Below are 7,544 nucleotides of genomic sequence, written 5' to 3'. Positions count from 1 at the left end.
GAGGACGAAAGAATGGTTCTTAGTCCTTGGAGGGAGTGATGACTTGAAGGTGCGAGGGTATAGTGACGCCAGCTTTCAGACCGACAGGGACAACTACCGTTCGCAATCGGGCTGGGTCTTTACCCTACATGGAGGAGCAGTGACATGGAAAAGTTCCAAGCAGGAAACCGTAGCTGATTCAACGTGCGAATCAGAGTACATCGCAGCGAGCGAAGCATCGAAGGAGGCAATATGGCTGAAGAACTTCATCGGTGATCTTGGAGTTGTGCCGGCCATAAAGGAGCCCATGGAGATTTTCTGTGATAACGAAGGTGCGGTTGCCTTGACCAAGGAACCGAGGGATCATGGTAGATCTCGACATATCGACAGAAAATATCACTTCATTAGACATCGTGTAGAAGAAGGACAACTCGTAGTGAAGAGGATATCATCAGAAGATAACCCAGCAGATCCGCTTACGAAGGGACTGAGTAGGGTTAAGCACTTGCAGCATGCTAGGAGTATTGGGCTGAAGGATGATATTAGCATAGATTAGATAGTATTAGAAACGCATAATAGATAAGTGTAATTAACATTTGATGATTAAATAAAGGAGTGTTATTTATGAGTAAAGTTACTGTCACATGTTAGTTGTTTAACTATTGTTTCACTTTGCATGTTTTGACTTCCAGAATAATTGAGTTTATTAGGAATAATCGAATTATCCAAATGGTCCACAATCGTTCATATGTTGGGAGTAGATATGAATGAAGATTGTCATGAATTGGTGTGTAGAGTGTCTAAATGGTGTTAGACATAGCAAGGGTTGCTGCAACGTTCATGAGTGCTTATGAACTAGTTTTGAGCATTGGAATAAACCCGCGCTTGCTGGAATCACTTTATGGAATACGATATAAAAGGTGATCGCAAGACGATAATATCATATGGTCTTAAAACCTAGATATATGGTTTATTATTTGTTAATTGATTGTGCATTGATAATGCGAAAACGCATCAGTAACTTGATGTTATAAAACGCATTGTTGTGTATAGTTGGTTAATGAATAAGTAAATGCATATAAGTCGAAGTTTATCTGTAAATTTTATCCTAAGAGGATAGAAGAGATATCTTGGCCACTCGATGATTTGATTTGACTTATGTGCCGGGCCCGGTCAGAACTGAATCTATGTGTTCGATTAAGTTCTATGTCAAATAAATCGGAGATCGAGAAATCTAAATGCTAGACTAACCATTCCATAGGATTGTCAGCATGATATCTAACAGAGGACTGTACGATCCCTTATCTAAAGGACAAGATTGATTAGATCAGAGTTGACAGCGTCTTTGAGAGCTACGATTGCAAACCGTATTGTACTTGTATAGTTACTAGACTTATCCAAGTGGGAGACTGTTGGAATAGTGTCTAAGGCTATAACTATATTCGGTTGTGCATGGTCCTTTTGGGTTGCCTTCACCATAGCAACTTGAAGGATGATTTATTAAGAGAGAGTAAATATTATAAGGAATAATATTTGGCTATTTGATTAATATAAGTCATAAATTAATTGGTATTAATTTGGTGACTTAAAGAGATTAATTAAATAAGAGGGTATAAACTGTCAATTGTTTGATAGTTAGACTTTAGACTGTAAATCCATTAGGATATACCTTGGACGGATTCTAAGAGCTTTAGGATAGCTCAAATCGTCCATAGGGTTATCTATGGAATGGATTTGGATAGCCTTAAGAGAAGATTATCCAATTAGGGTTTAGGGTGAAACCCTTAAGGAGTCTACAAGTATAAATAGACCCTATGGGTGAGGGAATTCGACACACAACCTTAAGCAAGGAACCTCTGGCCGAATTCCTCCCCTCTCCTCTCTCCTAAATCATCTTGCTTGCTATTGGTGTTTGTAAGCCATTAGAGGAGTGACAATTGTGACTCTAGAAGCTCCAAGACAAACAAGATCAACAAGGAATTCAAAGGTATGATTCTAGATCTGTTTCAATATTGTTGTTTAACCTAATTAGCCATTAGAAGTCTTGGATTCAAAAGCATGTTTATTAGAAAGCCTAGATCTAAGCATTAGGGTTTTGCATGCGCACATAGGAAAGTTCTTATGGCTAAAACCCATCACTTTTAATGCCTCTAGTTGTGATTTTAAGGGTTTTTGACCTTTCCTAAGGGTATATCCTTCATATTTAAGGTCCTCATTTTCTCTTTTTAATAAATCGATTTGATCTCCGAGAAATTTAATAGTAGTTTCACAAGATTGAGAGCATTAAACTTCATTGATCGGAATGCGTGGAGAACTCATTGTTTACCAAAAATGTCCTTCGACTATAAACCTCAAAAGTCAACCTTAAAAGTCAAGTTTAAAAAGTCAAACCGAAAAGCTAAAAATGAAAATTTGAAGGTTAAACGAGAAAGTCAAAGTTTAAAGTCAAAGGTCAAACTTGAAAGTCAAAGTCAATTTTTAGGGTCAAAAGTTAATAATTATAGTCAAAAATTAAAAATCAAAGGTTTGGGTTGAAAATGAAATTTTAAAATTTTAAAAATTGGTTTTTGGGCAAAAATTGTCGAAATTCCGAAAATAGAACATAAAAAGCGAAGCTATTTAAATTTATCGGGATGATGTTAACAGTGCGGCAACCTAGACCAAGTGGTAAGATCGTGGGTTGAGTATGCAAGAGACTTGGGTTCGATCCTCCTCCAACCTAGAATTTTTGAATATATGCTGCTGAAAGAGAACCTACGAGGACCGCAAACGAGCGTTGACTGAGCACGTGCTGCTGACTGAAAACGGACCGAACCGAAATGTATCGAGGCTGAACACGTGTGCGACTTCGGACTACAAACTCTCCTCGGTTGTAAACGCTTGGACGGAAAACCGGACACGCTCCTCCTGACCGTAAATCTCGTTATCGGCTATAAACGAGATTTGGACCGAATACGTATCATGACTGTAAACACAGCTGACCGCAAATGAGTTTCCCGCTGTAAACCCTCGCAAACCCTAGCTGCTGACCGCAAACCGCCACCACCCCTCGCTGGTTACGACCAAAAAACGTTGGTTATGACAAAAAAAAACACGATTTTTTTTTATTTTTATTTTTTTACTTTTTTAGCTCCAAAACTCGATCAAAAACTCATTTTTATGAAGAAAAAAAAAACGAAAAACAAACCCCCAGTATTTTTTTTTTCAAAAACTATCCAAAAACGTAAAATCCTTCAAGAAAATGTGCAAAAATGCTCCAGATCTTGCCAAAGAGATTAATACAATCCAAGCTATGATACCAACTGTAAGTCCTAAAATTAGCTTGATGTATCAATCCAATCTGCTTGATGGTGCGGAATCCCAATCAAACGGATGATGCAAGATCAAATGGAGAAGAAGAAGAAGAAGAAAAAGAAGAAGAACTTAATGAATCTATGATGTATTGATGAATATTCAATGATGCTCCATACACATGAGATTCACACACACACACACACACACACTCTTCTTCTCTCTAGTTTCTCTCTCTAGAACACCTTGATTTACACACACTTAGCACCTACCATTGTGTTCTCACCTCAAGGCCTACACCCACTCTTTGATATGGACCACTTTATCTCATGCCCTCCTAAAACACTCCCCTTGCAACCTATTTATAATTAGGTTTAGAAACATTTACAAGTGTTTTCGAAATGTTTTCCTTTGGTTTTGATCGTTTCGGTTTCCGCCTAAGATTAGCCGAAGACCCAGACAATGCTTCATTTATATTATATATATATATATATATATATATATATATATATATATATATATATATATATATATATATATATATATATATATATTCATAGCTTTTTATCTTTTTTCCAATGATATCAAATTCGATAAAAAAAAATCGTCAAATTCACAGTGTGAATCTGAATTCACATGGTGAGCTCGAAAAATATATAATTTTTTTTAGCATTCACAATGTGAAGTTATTAATTTAGAATTTTTTAGTTTTTTTTCCCGATAAACAATAAGATCTAAAACTTGAAAAAAATTGGTTCCTTGGAGAACCAATAATTATGGCTTTCTTACCTTCCTACCAAAAATTTCATTCTTATTGTTTTCCATAGAACCTAAACCCTTATATATATATATATATATATATATATATATATATATATATATATATATATATATATATATATATGGAAAAGTAAATATACCCTTAAGGGTATATAAGCTTAGGTACTCAAACTCACCATAATACGTCGTTTTGTTTGATATATTCATTATAATGTTATTAAACTTCAACCATCGACTTGATTTACTTTCAAGATTTTCGAAATTTCGCTATTATCTTCCTCTTAAATTATATTTTTTTGTCGAACACCTACTAGGGTATATATATTATTGAACCTAAACCTACATATATATATATATATATATATATATATATATATATATATATATATATATATATATATATATATATATATATATATTATTGAGCCTACTAGGGTATATATATTATTGAGCCTAAACCTATATATATATATATATATATATATATATATATATATATATATATATATATATATATATATATTAGTTACGTTCAAGGTCCGTGCTAAGCACGACCGATGAAATGTAATTTGGGTATTTCGTTCTATAGTTTGAATCTTGAAAAAACAAAAGTACATAGCTGTTATGAATAATGAATTAAAAGTATGTTGAATGTTAGCGGTAAACAACCAAGTATGTTGTTCTTATTTGCAAGGAAATGAAAATGCATTGCTACTATGGGGAAGGAAACTAAATAACATTGTTATTATGGGTAAAAACTAAAGTACATCGTTTATATTGGCAAAAGCATAAAATTTGTCTTCTGTATTCCGTATTTACCCTTATTGGTTGGTCAAGGCACCGAGTTTGTCCATGGCTCCCACGTTTCGTGCATAATTGATATTTACATAAAGTATAACATGGATCTATCTTTAAATTGTTGTTGTCTATAGGTAAATGCAAATTTGTTGCTACTATGGTTATAAAATTTTAAATATACTGCAGTTAAGGTGCTTTTTCAAGCAAAATGAGTAGATAAATTGAGAAATAGTTTTTACCTTAATAGTTTTCTTAGCAGCCTTGTCATGTAACATTAAACCACTTGCTACTAAATAAAATTCTATATCAAACATTTTTATTTTGTTTAGTGTTTGGCAAGTTCTGGTTATCTAGTAAGATATTGGTAAAATTACGAAAAACAACATTGTTATATATTATTGAAGTATTTTACTTAAAATATAAAAAAAAAAAAACTATTTTTGATCAACTTAATAATATTTTGGATAAAAAATAAAAAAATCAATTCGATTTACATCATGTTAAAAATCATGTTAAAATTATTTTTCATGCAGATTGTACCATTAAAAATTAAAAATCAAAATTTTTTTCCATAAATTTTTTTAGTGAAAATAAAGAAAAGCTGCGAAAACTCATAATATAAAATCAAAAAAAAAAAAAAAAAAAAAAAAAAGATGTGTGATGTCTAAGTATTGTTTTATGCATTTTTATGATTTTTAGTGTTTTTTTTTAGGATTTTTTGTTTTCCATATAATATTTAAATTTTTTTTTTTTAGATTTTTTCATTTATTTTGCATTTTAAAATTATTTTTTAGAATATGTTAGTGTAATATTCTACTAAAATATTTCACATATTTTTCCAAAAAAACGGGATTATTTTTTATTTTTTTAAAATTTTTTTTAGTTAATTCAAGTTCCGAAAATAATATTTAAAAAAAAAATCTTTGGATTTTAAAATTATTTTTAGATTTGATCTCACGATCTCACAAAATTATAATGGTTACAAAATTATATATATATATATATATATATATATATATATATATATATATATATATATATATATATATATATATATATATATATATATATATATATATATATATATATATATATATATATATCTTACGAAATTTGTTAAGATGATATTATTTACTTTGTTTTTGACATTAGAATTGTTAGGTGTACCTAAATTTGAGAATGCGGTATGTTTTCACAAATGAATTACATTCGCCTTTTGAAATCCAGGAAGCCTCACCACACACTTTTTACTGTCGGCTGAAGAAGAAAAACAAATATAAATATTTACAACGTTTGAAAAACGTGGTCTATTGAAATTTAATAATCTGGCCCACTGGCAACAACGTTCGAGTTTTGCCCACACTGCGTCTACAGTTCTACTGGACCACCTGAAAAACTGAAGGATGATGAGTTGATGACCTACTTTTGTGGCGTAAGAAATCTCGCGTCATTAGACTAGACACTATTTATACTCCAGTCACTTTTTTTTTTTTAATCGTAGGAAACTGTCATATTTTATTTACTTCACTTAATTTTTCTTTTTTAAATAAAATAAAAATATTATGATTTATTAAATATATAAAATTAATAAAAAATATCTTAATAAATACAAAATTAACAAAATTGAAAAACTTTTCATACTCTTCTGTGTGTTTAAATCTTTACAGGAACAAATCGCATTTATTCTTAAACACTTGCACGCAAATAAAATAAAATTATATGATTAAAATCGAAACAAACCTAAAACATAACACTACTTGAAATAATACATCACAAATAAACTAAGATATTACATTAATTAAAATTCTACATCATGCTAAATTGTTTTGTGAATCGTTGTTGGAATCCTTGACAATCAATTCTCAATCTTTATTTGTATATCTTCTTAAAAATCTTCGCCGATAGGATATTCATTGGCTTTGTAAATATATTTCACTAAATCACTGCAAAGTTTGTGATGCATATCATTATTATGTATGTGCCTTTTGTTTGCCTTGTATTGTGGCGTACCATATGTGTTGTAGCGTGCTCATATAAGACTCCTGGTAGAAACTGCATTACATGATTGGGGAGTCAATATTCCCTCTATCATCTATCATACATGTAGTGTTTAACAAGAACCTGTAGATCATGTCTTCATTAAATGCACTCTAGCCTTTGTAGCTCATGAATGGGTGTTTAGATGGTGTCAAATTCCTAACCAATCATTCTCAAGTGCATCACAATTTCTTAACTTCGTAGCCTGTTGGGGAAATTTCACTAGGAAAACAAATGTCCTTGACACCATCGTCTAATATCTTGCATGGTGCATCTGGATAGCAAGGAGCAATACAATGTTTAAAAAGCTACCTCAATCTCCTACCATGGTGGTTAATGCGGTTGTCTTATTGTCCTACAATTGGTATAAACATAGAGGTGGTAAGGAACCAATTAATTGATGGGTTTTGAGTAAAACATCAATCCTATGGTGTGCATGCAAACCATAAAGCTTTGGATCTGCTTTGTCTAATGAACATGTAATAATCATCCAAAGCTCATAAACCCTAAATTTAGCATACAATAAACGAATTAACATATGAATTAGGTTTTAGATCTTACCTTGGTTGTTATGTAGCAATAACAATCTCAATTCCTTTTGATCTTGACACTTGAAAGCTTAGTGCCTCAAATGTTGCACCTCTAATGGAGTCACAAAC

The sequence above is a fragment of the Lactuca saligna genome, chromosome 1, assembly GCF_052625555.1.
Source record: "Lactuca saligna cultivar CGN05327 chromosome 1, ASM5262555v1, whole genome shotgun sequence".
NCBI classification, from domain to species: domain Eukaryota; kingdom Viridiplantae; phylum Streptophyta; class Magnoliopsida; order Asterales; family Asteraceae; genus Lactuca; species Lactuca saligna.
This window is presented reverse-complemented; position numbering follows the sequence as displayed.